This window comes from Epinephelus fuscoguttatus, linkage group LG4 (genome assembly GCF_011397635.1).
Source record: "Epinephelus fuscoguttatus linkage group LG4, E.fuscoguttatus.final_Chr_v1".
In the NCBI taxonomy this organism is placed as follows: Eukaryota; Metazoa; Chordata; class Actinopteri; order Perciformes; family Serranidae; genus Epinephelus; species Epinephelus fuscoguttatus.
This window is the reverse complement of record NC_064755.1, coordinates 17,935,624-17,950,721: the sequence shown is the minus strand read 5'-3', so window position 1 is coordinate 17,950,721 and position 15,098 is coordinate 17,935,624. Positions and strand designations below refer to the sequence as shown.

Sequence of the window (15,098 nt, the reverse complement as noted above, 5' to 3'; positions counted from 1 at the left end):
GTTTCCCTTTATCAAGTGGCAACAGGAGCAGCACCTGCTTGCTTAAGCTGGCACAAAGCCATCTTCTACACACGCTGCTGACATCCACTGCCGGGCCATTCTCTATGATCCAGCCTTCTAAAAGCACTTAAAACATTAAGCACTTAAACAAGTTTGTCTTGCAGGGGTAATGCATTTTCCCATCCAAGGCCTTTGACTATCAGCTCAATGATCCCGATCATCTGAAGCAACACTACTGGAGTAGGTCTGCGTAGTTATGATGTAAGCACATTATATTTGTTTTATAATCAGCCTTGTGAATTGAGCATTTAGTGTATACACAAAGCCATAAAAAGCCATGTGATTGAGAATAGAGCAAAAAAAAATATTTCCTCACCACAGAGGGATGATCTGTAATGATAGGACTACAGTGGCTCGTAAGAATGTACATTTACCCTCAACTCCCACAAGCTGGAGTCCATTTACAACCACAGACTGTGTATAATATTGTATGTAGCTACCATGAGGTCACACTGGTTTGTGGATATTTTGAAGCCTTAAGTTTTGGCTATTGCCATCTTGATTTTTGGAGCAGGAAGTGAGCATATTCGGACGAGATGGTGGAGCTATGAAGGAGCAGCTGGTGGATCTGACTAAGGACATGAGGACACTATCAGCAGACAGCCCATCACTCAAAGCCGCCACACTCTTAATTATGCACAGCTGTAAGCCTTATTAAAATGTAAACGGGTGAGTTATATAAAAATTTGTCAAGAAGAAGGGAATCAGCTATAGCGACCATAACCATTTCTTTTGTACCAGGCGGTAAACATGTTAATTTCTGCTGTAAAGCTGGGCATTTTAACACGGGGTCTTGATTTGCTTTTGGAGCCAGCCTCAAGTGGTCATTAGAGGAACTGCAGTTTTTAGCACTGCAAAGCTGGCTTCATTTTTCAGCCTCGGAGATTGCCGCTTGTTTACAAAGCAGTATTTCGTGTGTATGTGTGAACAAGTATTTCATTGTACATTTTCCTTAATAATTCAGCTAGAAAACAAACTTAAACTTTGTTTTTCTTTACACCTAGACATTTTACACATGCATGTGCCAAAACCAATATGCAGCTCTGAACTTATTGACTCCCCACGCCTTTATCAGCTGTCCACTTTGACAGTACTCAGCAGGCATCCATCATATCGGTGTAATAGAAAGTACCCCACAGAGCCAGATAGGGGTGGAGGTGAGGAAAAATAAACAGACATATAAGTCAGGTGTCATGTCTTATGACCTAATAACCTTCACCCAGCATGGCCCCAGCATGAAACTGGCTGGTAACAGCTTAGCACTGACCACTGCTGGAACAGAGCCAGCAGGTATGAAGCAGAGCGAATAAGGAAAGAGCAGGAATATTTAATGGTGTACCTGAAAGGATTGAGGGTGATCCCACTGTTCTTCTTTCCCTCCTTATCTGGGATGTAGAGGATGGAAATAAAGCTAAATGCTCTTATGAGATAATCTGTTGAGGTTGGTATGTGGTTTTAGGTATCGCCTACAGTTTCTACAGTATGTCTGCATGCCTGTTTGTGTGCATATGCAGCAAAGTGCATATGCACGCAGAGCTGTGGGTCTTGAGAAACAGCCTTCCACTCTTTTGGCATCTGGTCGTGGGTAGTGGAGTATAAAGACAGTGCAGACCTCAGTGCTGGAACCCTGCCTGGGAGTTTATTGCAGACCCACAGCTTTGGATCTACATCCTCTGTGAACCAACACCAAGCTGACAAATGCCTGAGAGGTGATAGTGAGAATGAGTGAAAGCACTGAAGCGCCCAGAGGAAAAACAATTCTGGACTGAACCCTCAAATAGCCTCATATAACAGAGCTGTCAACACCCCCAAGTTTGAAAAATGACAGGGAAGAATTCATTGTTCGTAGGGTTACAGCTAGTTATCAGAGGCTTGTGGCTAAACCAAAGGAAATTATGTACATCTGAGGGGATAAATAATTTATCAGGGAGATGTGCATTGCTGCGTAAGGACCAGTACTTTAAAAGGTTTGAATGCTATGATGTAATCACAAGATGAGTCCTGAATACAGCTCTAGTCTTTTGGTAACTGAGTTTCAGCAAAATCAGACATTAGGAAACATTAGCAGCCATTCACTAGCTTTAAATGGAAAAACTCAAAAATAGCAACTTTGGTTAGCTTCCTGTAAAGATCCAAACAAACAGCACTGTAGCATTTGATTAACTACAAAAGTGCACTTGGTAGAGCGCAGGTCTGTGCCAGTAGGCCACCCGAGCTGATCCCAGACACGTCAATTCCAGTAGACGCATTGTGCTGCTGGTCTATTTTTGACAGAGTTGCAGGGCATTGCACAGAGCAGATCGAGTACTCCTGCTACCAGGCACTGTATGTCACCTTTAGATAAGATGTAATAATGAGGATAAAAGTAATTTAATAACTAAAACACAGCCACAAAGCTTTGATCCATGTCATTCATAACTGCACTTTTAACATTATTAACTCTGTAGGCTATAACAACCTGTAGGAAATAACAACTACAAAACAATTTTTTTTAACTAAGTAGCCTATTTGTTTAGTCGTAGCACAAATATCAAGGAAAAAATGACCAAATCAACACAATCTGCAATTCTACAAGCGGACGAACAAAACCTTGGCAGAGCCTTGACAGCCAGAACACGGCACAGCTGTGCCCGGTGGACCTGTTCCTCCTGGTTCCCTTACAGTCAAGATGGCAGTCAAAATAACAAAGAGAGGTGAGTTATTCATTTCTTATTGTGCACAACTTTAGGGAATCATAACATCTCAGGTATGGAATCAATCCGCAGATGCTCCGGTTCAAAATACGACCAAACTTTTCTATGGATGTCTTTTTTTGAGCCACAACAAAGGCAGTAAAGGGACCTGCAAGTGATTGTAAGGTTTGTTGGTTGTAGCCAAGCTGAATTTTAGAAAATGTCTGTGAAGATTCTTAGTCACCCAGGTCATGGTAATCATAAGTGCTACATTGTAGGCAACTGGACTTGCTTGAGTTTTTTTAAGATGTTTCACCTCTCATCCAAGAGGCTCCTTCAGTTCTTAAGGACTGGCGTGGAGTTGCAGGCTTTAAACTCTGTGTGGGTGTGAAACCTTACAGAGTCATTAAGGTCACATAAGAGCTGTGAGTTTCACAGTTGTCAAGGTAGCATGTGACTCACATGATGCACAGCCTCTTGGATGAGCGGTGAAATGTCTTCAAAAAACTTAAGCAAGTCCCTTTTCCTACAATATAGCACTTAGCTGCCCCTACACAGGCTGGTTAAAGGGCCAGTGTGTAATATTTGGCATGGTTTATTGTCAAATCTGAATCTGAATCTGAATATTCTACCCATTAATATGTTTATATAAGTGTATAATCGCTATAAAATAAAATTCGTTTGGTTATCGTAGCCTTATAATTATGCTTTTATATATATATATATATATATATATATATATATATATATATATATATATAGCAAGGGCCTTGCTTTAGAGAGGTCGCCATCTTGCAGCGCCATGTATGTAAGGCAGCCCGAGCGGACAATCCAGCCAGCCAGAGAACGCGTTTCGCGTGTATAAATGAACCAACAAAGACAGCGGAAGGAAGGAAGAAGGAGGAGGAAACAGCAGAGTGTTAGTAGTTCGTCGATAGAGAGTTGTGAAAAGTTTTTTTAGTTATAAAGTTTGCGAATGAACCACACTTACCACGCAACAGGAGAGAATGAACCCGAACCGTCATCTGCAAGGAAAGGAAGATGTGATGCACTCTCTGCGGCGCTTTTCCTCCTGATGATATATCTCCCCAACGATGGTAGCACCGAATCCCATTCTGTGCATTCAGCCTCTCTTCTCGCCCGCTCAGCATCCAACACATGGAGTTCCTCATCTGAATGCTCCGACTCAAACAGGTATGGCTCTGGGTCTGTGTCCGCTACAAGAAACTCTTCGAAATCGTGTTCAAAGTCGTCCATTCCAGCTACTATAATCCGGAGATATTGCTAGGCTAAATAAACAGCTGAGCTCTGTTGACAGGCTACGCTGTCAGTCAGTGTGCGGGCTGGAGATTGGTGGAGCAGAGAGGGGAGGGGGTCCCCACTCGGTATGGTAAACGAGTATGTGTGTAAAGTTATGAAGTGTGTGTGTTACGCTAGAAGAGTCAGAGTTTGGGACAGAGCCTTTTACGTGCTACCCCCTGGAGTGTTACTGGAGTTTTTGGAGTGCTCAAATAAACGGGCCTTTTTCCCGAACGCTCCTCTGGTCTCCTGCTCGTTAGTGATTCATTACAATATCGTAACATGGTTTAGATTTCGAAATAAATATTCACCTCGTCGCTAGATAGACCTACTCCTGAAAAACTCGTGTCTACGCAAGGCTTTTTCTCCCTACGAGGCCACTGTCATTTACCTGATGGGAGGGGTGAGCGAGTGAGCCCTGCAATCTAGAATTTGATCACTGATGTCACTGTTTTCAACAGTTTTCAACCCATTTTACACACTGGGCCTTTAAGAGGAGTAAGGAGTCAGCAGTCAATGACGGTATAAAACAGTCGATAAAGCAGGGTTGTTAATCTCCACACAAAATATTAGGCTGATTGGTCCAGTAGTATTTGAGATTAGCTATGGAAAGACAGATACACACACTTACACAACGCACAATGCATGATCCTCTCCAGCTTTACGCCAGGGGGAGATAATGTCATCACACTGTGTCTGTGTCTGAACACCTTTTTCCAACCTTTTTCTGTGCTTGAGTTGCTCAGAATCCGAGCTTTAGTTGTAGCTTGAGTGAGACGACTGTGTGACAAAACCAGACCTTGTGTGTGTCTTTCTGACTTGCGTGAGAACTATGACTTTATTGTTACTGTCTGTTTGTCATTCCTGTATAGCAAATCTCACTGCCTCAGTCTGTCTCTTAACCTTCCTCCTCTACAACAGCTCAAGTTGTCACAGGTGCCTCAGAAAAAACAGACCCACCATTATCTAAAAGCTCTGACTTCATATTTTGCAGCTTGCTTATTTAGTAACAGAGCGGAATCCACCAATAACAGCTCTATTATCCCTCCATTTCCCATTTAGACTGTCAGCCTGTAGCAGTTCTTTGCTTCACTGGAAAGACTCTTGGGACCAGGTTGGCAGCGGTGTCCTTGATTAAGGACAAAAACGTAATTAAACTTTTTTGGTAACACCAATGACAACACACAGAAAAGTGGCAGAAAACAAACGCCGTGCAAGCTCCCACATACTGGGGTAGGGTGCTCAGGCTGATGTACCAAATGCCTCATGGGAGATCCATTTCCACTTGGCTGGCTGCAGATCCAATCAGCAGGAGAGAACTCCCTCAACCAAATGTCAGAGCTGAGGCCACTGAGTCACCACCCGGATTCATCACTCGCCTCGCTCATCTACAATCCTTTTCAATCCGTGAAAACATTGGGAATGCTACATCAATGTAATGAGCACCTGGAAAAATGAGTCATGCGTCACTGATCTCCGCGGTCAAATCTAAATGTCAAATTGAGCAATTACGCTATGACGCTAATCCCTATGTTTGGGTCCATTTACAGATTACATAAAGCCTAATGCCCGGCTAGTGCACACAGCAGTGTATCATCATGGCCAAATCTGTGTGGTGCAGTCGAGTGTGTTGAGTCTCGCTGATCAGCCATGTGTTTATTTACTAGTCAGTCCGTGCTCTCTGCTCCTCATCATTCTCAGGCAAGTCTCCCAGAGCCAGCGCCAGCTCCTTCCCATCTCCCATAAACTATCGGCAAGGCCAGAGCGATGTAAGGCGGCCATATTTACAGCCCTGAAAGCAATTGGAGGTTAACAATGAGGCCCGGCTGCTGCGGTTTATGAGCTGCTGTAAAATTGCCACTATGATTAAAATCTCCGTCAGGTGAAAGACAATGGTGCAGCCCTTTCTCTCAAGCCTCCGGTGAAATATCTCCTCACACTCATCCTTCCTTGCTCTCCTCTCCTCTCATCTCCATGAGCTCATTTGCAGGGTTTTTTCTTTGCTAACTGGCCTATTACAGCCCAAAGTCTTATGTTTGGGGTGGGGCTGAGCAATATACTGATATAATATCATAACATTATAGGAGATTTGATATCTTCTTAGATTTTGGACATCATAATATCCTAAGTGTTGTCTTTTCCTGGTTTTAAAGGCTGCATTACAGTAAAGTGATGTCATTATCCGAATTTACCACACTGTTTTGGCGGCTCTATTATTTGCCTTTGATTATTATTCATTAAAACTTTCATTTGTGAAAGTCAGCCCTACAATAATGTCACATTTTCAAATATTGTTATATTTGATTCACTCCATATAACCCAGCCCTAGTGTGGGGAAAGTGCACTGAGAGTTGCTGGTACCAATCATAGACTGTATTGAAGAATGGACGTAGCTACCATGACATCATCCATTGGTTTGTGAACTCCCTCTAGTTCAGCAATTTGGCCGTCACCATCTTGTTTTTTGGGGCTAGAAGTGATCATATTTGGTTAAGAGATTAGAGCTGTGGAGGAGTGAGGGGAGAATCTGACTCATAGACTGTGGTGACACCTCAAAGACAGCTTGTTACTCAAGCAGCCTCACCCTTAAATATGTGTAACTTTAAGCCTTAACAAAATGTAAACGGGTCAGTTATATAAAAAAGTCACGCCCCTTGCAGTTGTCATGAATGTTGAAAAAGTCATAGAGACCAAAACCTTTTTTTGTACCAAGCTGTAATCATGTTTATTAGCTATAAAGTTGGGAATTTTAACATGTGGGTGTATGGGGATTGACTGTAGATTGGATTGACCGCAAGTGGCCATTCAGGGAACTGCAGTTTTAGGCACGAGTGGCTATGGCTTTATTTTTAAAGCCTTTGGAAACACAGCTTGAAATAGTAAAAATGCATATATTATATCAAAGTCGAGTGTCTCATTAATCATCCACAAAAGTCTGAGTGAAAATAACCATTAATAACTATTAGAAAACCTGGTTTAAAAACAGCTCATTTTGCTGTTTAGACCACTTGCCAGGACAGAGTGGGCGTGGCAGATAATGCTCTGATTGACAGCTCCCTCGTTTTGATTGACATCTCCCTGGCTCAGCAATGGCTGCCACAAATTTAATCCAGCCGTACATGTTTGAGCCCTCTGATGATTCAGAGGACAAAGCAGAAGCTGAAAATGATTCCTTTCAGGTGGTCACTGAATGGTAAGTTTCAAAATGTTTTGTGATTCATATTAATGTTACTTCGTAGAATAGTTAGCATAACTTTTACATGCAATGTTACGTCCAGGCTCCACCAGCTGCAAACGTACAGCGTAGCGTCGCGGCGTATTCATTGGGGCTCCACTGACTGCGTACTGAAGCGACACGTAGAGAAGCCAGCGGGGTTGTTTACCGTTTGCTGAGCCGAGAGGCTGCATGTAGGCTGCATGAAATGTTAAAGCATTTTCCACCTAAGTTATTACATATATTTGAGTTATCTACAAGTTTACTGTACTGTTTGTCATCTTCTCGCTTTCAAATGTCCGCCACGGACACAGTGTCACGGATAAAGAATAGAAGAGCCGCTTAAATAGAGTTGTTGCGCTGCTCTCGTTGCCAGTGGAGCCGCTGTAATTGATTAACAGGGGGGCGAGCTGCTGATACGGGACTCGCGCTGCAGACGTGCCCAGTTGAGCCCAGCCGTTAGCTGAGATGAATGACAACGGGAGGCTAGCGCTTTGCCTTTTTTCACTGAGATACGTTTTCATTGAAAACATAAATCTGCTCCGTTTTTCTGATAATAGCCTTTTTCATTTAAACACATCCAGTCTTAATAGATTAAAGATGTCTTTACTCTGACACACACACCGACCGTCAAAGCGGGAGAGACCGGTGCCGGCCGGCCGTCTCTCTGGGGCTGTGTAGAAGTATTGGCCCGCCTCGAATAATGTTCCCCTCCGGCTAAAATTGTGTTGTTTCCCGCAGCATCACCTCCGCGATTGGGGATCTGTTTATGCGAAAGCAAAGCTAACTGCTTGGGGTTGGGGATAGGGGTGAGGAAGGGTGCACATTACGTCCCCTCCCCGCCGGGCCCGGGGGGCAAGCCCGGCCACTCACAAGCTGCCTCTTCCTGCAGCTCCACGAGCTGCAAAGGCTCGGATTGTCCGGGCTCTGGAGCCGGTCAACCTGATTCGAGTGCTGCTGGGAGCCCGCCGGAGGCAGAGCCTCCGCTGGGTCGCAGCCGAGCGGTTCAGCCAGTTTACGATCTGTATTTTCTAAACATCAGACTAGAAAGAGGAGTTGGCTCAGACTCAAAGAGGCAGATTTAGCTGGAGCAGAAAGGTTTTGTTGCGCTGCCACTGGGGGGCGGGATGAGACAACTGACTGATGATTTATGATTGGTTTGGAATTTATTGCGTAATAAATCTCAGAGATAACCATTGCCAAATCAAACCCAATTTCAAGAATGTACAAAAACTTAAAAGACAGATATTTCGAATTTGGATGGAAACAGATTTCCAATTGTTTTACATGTTTAATGTTATGTACATAAGACCCTAAATTACATAGTTAGAAGGCTATTGTGGATTTGGGTTTCCAGAGGCTTTAAGCCATGGATTTTGCCACTTGGTACCAGTGCATGATAGATTTATTGATCTGAAAGTGACAATGAACAAAAATGTTCCTGTAGTCTACAAAATGTATTTTGATAATATTTTAAGGCTTTATCCACCCCTACATGGCTTGGATTTGGCGGTCAAGCTTCAGTTTTTTCATCCCCAATTTTCTTAGTGTCTCTATGTGAATAACCATCAATGACTGACAAGTAAAATACCTTTAAACACACGCATGTCTTCATTTATCTTTCAATCAATATTAATGACTCCCAGTTTCATCAGATCTGCTCGTCTCTTCTGTCTCGTTGTCCTCTGACCTTTACGTCCACTATGAAGCCCCAACCCTCCTCCTTTACCTTCATCATTCATCCCTCTCATCAGGTACGTGAGATGAAGGGGTGGACCCCCAGAAGCAATCTGCCACTGACAGGAAGAGCAGGGTGCAGAGCACAGAATTCACACCTCTTCCATTTTAACTACACACACACACACACACACACACACGAATGTACAATCACACACACACACATGCCCACATACATGGTAATATGTATGCACCAAATGGAATAAGGACAAACACACCTGGCTTTATATAATCTTAGAAAGACTGTCAAACAAAGTGGTAACCACCTGGAGGCTCCCTGGAGGTGGCACACGCACACACAGACTTTGTGACAGTGTAAATCTATTGCATGTTTCATCTTAAAAAGCAGGTGGCCAGAGAGATATTCCATGTCTTTCAAGAAAAAAATAAATAAATAAAACACCCCAAGTCGGTTCGTGTAATTGCCAACCCTGACATTCTGTCAACTATTTAAGCTGCAATTTTAGTGATTTGCAGGCAAAGAAAGAAAAAGGCAGAGGCAAACATGTGCGGCTCAGTCGCAGCCTTTCACAGAGACCGAGAGAAACGCAATTACTTCCTCTAAAGACGATCCTGCTCCTCAACTTCTTACTTCTCTTTACCTCTGATTTTTTCTTGTTTCCTTCCATCACCTCGTCCTCCCTTTCTGTCTGTCTTCACCTTTACCCTCTCCTGTTTTTCTCTACTTCCCTCTAATTTTCTCAGATTAACACTCCCTGTGTTTTCTCACTGCGGCCACCACTCCATCTGACAACAAACAAGAGGGGTGAAAGATACTTTACAAGGTTTTTTTTCCCATCAGAGACCAGCACCCACCTCCTTACCTTTACTCACACCAAGGATGCCACTTAGCTCTTTCTATCACTTGCACTTTTAGCGAGGCGGCAGAAGGCAGAAAGTGTTCAGTCTTTGTATCTCCCTGCTGGAAGCCCCTGATGAGTGTTTGTGCCACCCAACTGCAATAAGGTCATTCCACTTCCTTTTAGACTGTCTATTAATCTTGAGTGCACATAGCCTTTGGGGGCTTTTCTGTTTGTTTTTCATCCATGCAAATTTGGTTTCATTGTCTGAAATTTCTGAAATGGCAGCTTTAGAGAGCTATTAGTGTAGTACAAAACATTAGAGGAGCTTAACAGAGGAGGCAAACAAGGGAGAAGGGCCTCTGTCCCCCTGACCCACATTACAGCACATTAAACACACTAAATCATCCCTGTCTGTCTCTCTGTTTCTGACATTCACTCTCTTAGACACACACACACACACACACACACACACACTCACATACGTCTGGTGTTGAACTAACTTTGGCTATCAGGCCTGGAAACACGGACCGCAGCTTTGGCCTTTGGCACTGACATTTTCTAAGTGAAGGAGAGCTCTCACTGGAGCGGCGTCACATCGACAGGAGGTGTCAATTATGTTGCTTTGGATTTCCTCAAGATGTTGGTGCTGAACGAGCGGCAAAGTCTAGAGAGAGATGTGAAGCATGGTATGATTTGCACACACGTACAGGAGCACACACACACGCACTCAGAGGTCAAGCATTGCTGGAACAAAGAGCTGGTAAATGGGCATGTAAATTATAGATGAAGAGAGATGCGGTTATAGAGCTGAAGAGAAAAGTCTTAAGGGTGAGCTGTGTTGACATACACACACACACACACACACACACACACACCTTTGAAGGATAGGACACAGTGCTTGTTACAAATAAAGCAGTGTTATAGATAACCATAAATGGGACTCCATCTTATATTCTACAGATCATAAATCCAACTAAGCACCTCCTGCAGCAGGCCAATTCTATCTCCTATATTGTAATTGTGATGATTTAGAGCGTGTTTACCGTCCGAGTATGAACACAGTTCATCTAAGTGATCATTATTTGAAGCAAACCAAATCTATCACCCGTCGTTTAGGGAACAAATGACAAAGTGATGCTATTAAAATTCATAAAGAGCATGCCATAAACTTTCTGACATGTTTTAGTGACTTCAGCAGAATGCTTACAGTGCAGCTGAAATATCTGAGCTTCGGCGCACAAGACTGACTCATCCTGAGAGCCGCTTTTCATTTGACTGTTACAGAAGAGAAGCCCTAACGCTATCAGGCAGGTTTAGAGTTTAGAGGAGGGCCGTTCAGAAGAAAAAAAAAAAAAGCCTGCCGGCTCCCCTTCATGACTCTTATCTCTTCAAGCACATTTCCTAAAGCCGTCACTTAAATCGATTTTGAAGACGACTGCATTTTATGGAATAAGATATATCGTCTCCTTCTCTCCGATGGTCCCCTCGGCTAGTCAACAGAAATACAGCGATATCGTAACAATTTGAGGTTTTAACTTTAAATGTGCTCGGGTCTTAAACTCCTGCAGCCACAGCGTGTGTGAGGCCAAGAACATACTGTACATTTTGCACGGTGTATTAGAGTGACGTTATGCCGCGCATGCAGGTCAGAAATCACTGTGACCACTATGGTATGATACAGGGACACGTGTCTGACAGAAAGACGCATACTATGCAACTTTAAATAGATATTTAAAATCAGTTCCAAATAATGTGCTATGTATTGATAGAAGCAAGATGAAGACCAAGATAGAAACACCGATCATCTCGTAGAATACACTACACTCTAACTGCTTCCATATACAGCAGCTTTTCAGGGACTTCCCTTCTTGCCAGTGTAATGATCCTCTCTAGCAAGCAGAGAGGAAAAAACTCATCATTATACAAATACCAGTAACAACATCTGATACATTGCATTAATTTATACCATGGTCTGGGTGAATACTTGATTCTGATTGGCTGCAGGGTGTCCATTAAAAACTGATAATGGGCACCTACTTAGTAGTTCTGGTGAAACTGTCTGTTCATTGCTAATAATGCACTTGCTACATAATAGTACCAGTATCTCTAATCTGCTTACAATTAATTTACAACAATGAGAGTAGACCTTCAGTGTCTCATCCTCTGAACACCACAGAAGGGAGACTGCAACACATCCTGCAGGTAATACCCTGCTCCTCTGAACTTAAGCGATCATCTAACATGCTGCCCACTACTCAACTCGCCACTTAGGGATTGCGGCCGACAGTTACATTACACATGGCGTATTGTTTGTTTGCGAAAATCTTGATTTCGATTTGGGGACAACAACATGGCTGGATAGCTAGCCAGTCTTATTGTTAAGCATACTGTCAAATTACTGACTGTCAACAGCATGCAGTGTTATTGACTTTGAATCTTGGTAGCATAACGTTAGCTTTCTGGCTAATAGCTGAGCCAAAGGGTCCAATAAGCTGGGTTGACTACAAATATCTCCTGTTGCTAAGTTGTATCTAAGGTTTGTCCTTTGTACTGGAGGGGCAAATAACGTTTCCATTGCATTAGAACCTTCCGGGGCAGCAATGATTGGTCCAGGTATCAGGTAAACCCTCGGGTGTCATCAAGGAAACCATGTTAGGGACCGTACACATGCTGGAAAACACCTTGAAAATGCGAGGTCAAGCGCTGGGTGCTACTCTTGTGCCTTTTTGGTCCAGCTTTCAAGAGTGTGGCGGGAGGTTGTGTCTGAGGCTGCTAAGCAACCTTAAGAAGCATCATATCATAGCCTATTTACCTGAAATCCTGAGTGCAGAGCTGATCTTCTTACAGCCGTGTAGGCCTATCATCCATGGGACAGATGTAATACTCTGGGTAGCCCTGCACTAAAATGATCAACTTCTTCTCTATTTTTATCACAGACTGATTTTTACGGAAGAAGGGAAAGATATCCATCGGCTGTGATTGGTTGGTCCTTGTCACACGATGTGCAGTGCGCTGCTGCGTTTCAAAAGTTAAACTCGGTTTATCTCAGGGCACAGCTGTCATGGCCTGAAAAATGGGCACCTGGAAATGCATGAATGCATGACCATGCTGCTGTTTAAGCACGCCTGCTGCACATCTATATTGAAAACAATGAATGCGAAGACGCAAAAATGCTGCCTCTTATGGCTTGTAAAAAAAAATCAGATTTTGACCACAAAAAGCAAAAAATACGAATGAAAATTCTTTTTATTTCTTTGGTAAGTGACCACGGTATAAGGAGGATAATGCCCTTCGAGGTGTCCAGTAACACTTTTTAATGGCCTTTGAGGAGGCAACCGCCCTCCGCTGTGTGTCAGACAGTTCACGCCTCCATGTCGGCCATTAAAAAGTGATAATGGACACCTCATTGGGCCTTATCGCTTACATCTATCTGGCTACATCCTTTGCTCTACAGTGAGTTTGGCCTCTTGCATATCAAATGTTCAACATAGCCACATGTGTGGTGAACACTTAATTACTGCAGATTGTCTGCCTTGACGGCCAGATTATTTGGCACCTCAGGTACTTTTGAAGATACCTGAGCCTCAGGCAAAAGAACACTTCAACGTAGACAGCCTGTCAACATGAGTGGCAAGTGCTGGCCTGGAAACCTGGTTGGCTGAGGGTGAGGGAAGAGGGACTAATAATAAATTGCCTGCCTCAAGGCCATGGATGAGCATCGAAACCTTGAGAGTATTAAAAGAGTCATTTTCTTTACTAAAGAAGACAGAAAACAGCCAGGTACAACTGGAGTGAATAAAAAAGAGATAAAGAACAAGAGTACAGAATGTTTTTGACTGCTCAGTGCATGAGTTTAACAACTACTCACCCCACTTCTACATAAACAGTGCAGGTGCATTATTTGTCTATACCTGAGGCTGTTAAGGTGAAAGTGAGTTAAATAGTTAGACTTTAGCTTAAATGAATGTGTTTGGGACATATTGAGCATACAGCTGGATAAATGAGACTTGGATTATACGGCACAAGTTGTGTTAGAGTTTGTAAACGGATGTTTTGTTATAGCTTTGCTGTTGTTAAATTCCCAATGGCTACAATTCATCTTTCTGGAACTTTCTCCATTTTTGGATTCTTCATTCACTGCAGAAGCATGCAAGAAAAACACTTTTTCTTCATGAATTTATCTTTACAAATGGTGAGTAATTGTTATACAAATTGTGATTTTGGGGGGTGAAGCACTGCTTTAAGTCTGGTCACACCCAGAGGTCTTATTTTCAGTGGTTTTCAATCTTGTTTTGGTGTCAAAGTTCATCCTGTTGAGACCAGGCAACCAAAAACAAGCAGCGGTGTATGAAATCAACATTCCCTGACTATAGCCGGCACTTAACCCAGATAATATAAGATATTTCTCTTTGTAATTCACTTTAGTAGAGAACATTACAAACATTTGCACTGGGCTATCAGAGTAATGGCAGCAGGTTATCACCACTCATGTTATGCAAAGTTTTTGGAGGAATTTTGATAATAATCCTCATTTGGACTGCTTGTTGGAAACAACGGGAGCTTGCTGTCTCAACACACTGTCGGAGCCAATGTGCTCTGCAGGTTCTGCAATACTTGGAAACTATCTGCAGGTCCAAAATTGCTGTACTTAACCCTAAAATCCACCCACTGTCAGAGGAAATAGCAGTTTAAGTGTCAGATTGTCTCAGCGGTTTACTGCTGCATGTACCAAGTGCTAATGATCTCTGGCTGTGGTCCAAATTCTGTCTCATGTCCTGCAGTTGGTTATCACTTTGTCTAATTTCACAATTCTCTGCATGAAAACGATCAGACAAATAAATGTTCAAGTAGATGGGTAGATTGCATGATGTATTCAGAAAATATTTTGAGCTGTGGCCTCCCAGAGCTTGAAACATTATTGAAATTCAGTACAGTGGGTGGGGTCACAAGGCTGAACTGTAGATGGGTTTTAATGAGCAAAAAGAAAAGTTTCAAAACAATACAATCTGATTAGAGATTCTGTAATGTTTCCGCACCTATATTAGCCAATATCATCAACACTTTAACATGGATCTAGTTTATGTTGCATCGTCCCTTATCTTGTTCCAATTATGGAGAGATGGGACTGTTTTTTTTTGGGGGGGTGCCAGCAGACGGGAGCACTAATCAGTGGGTGCACAGAGAACAGAGCCCTGTGTTTTTGATGATAATTAAGATCCAGACTGCGACTGTTTGAGCCCTGATGAGCTCCTCCACACACACACATGAGAAATAAACTTTGTTGCTGCTTACTCAGAAGGATGTGGGTGTGTA

At 42.9% G+C, this 15,098-nt stretch overlaps 1 protein-coding gene across 1 annotated transcript in view; it reads right to left on the bottom strand.

Annotated features, from left to right (window-relative positions):
* Window positions 1-15,098, bottom strand: part of b4galnt4a (beta-1,4-N-acetyl-galactosaminyl transferase 4a) — a 186,707-nt gene that overhangs the window by 113,904 nt on the left and 57,705 nt on the right. The window lies entirely within an intron of this gene.